The sequence below is a fragment of the Meleagris gallopavo genome, chromosome 29 (genome assembly GCF_000146605.3).
Source record: "Meleagris gallopavo isolate NT-WF06-2002-E0010 breed Aviagen turkey brand Nicholas breeding stock chromosome 29, Turkey_5.1, whole genome shotgun sequence".
NCBI lineage: Eukaryota > Metazoa > Chordata > Aves > Galliformes > Phasianidae > Meleagris > Meleagris gallopavo.
This window is the reverse complement of record NC_015039.2, coordinates 237,598-237,977: the sequence shown is the minus strand read 5'-3', so window position 1 is coordinate 237,977 and position 380 is coordinate 237,598.

Below are 380 nucleotides of genomic sequence, written 5' to 3'. Positions count from 1 at the left end.
AGCACCAAAACCCAATGCTGTATTGGAATACAGCTCTGTTGAAGTTCTCTTTGGCTGCTCTTGGTTGAAATTGCAGAGCGTTTTTTTTTTGGAAAAGAAAAAAATCCCGAGCTCTTTAGTGCATCAAGGAAAATGAAATGCAGGACTGATTTCCCTGCATCCCTTGTGCAACATGGGTAGGGGTCAGCAGGGAGAATGAATGCAGAGAACTGGGAAGGGCCACCAACAGTCACTGAAGACCATGAGATAGCTTTAGAGGATGGAAAAGAGGATGGCCTTGTAGACTCTTGAGCTAGAAAATAAATAGTGGCTTCCCTATCAGGAGGCCCTCGAATTTATTGTCACCTCATGCTGGGGCCAGGGTTGTCTCGACGTGCTCT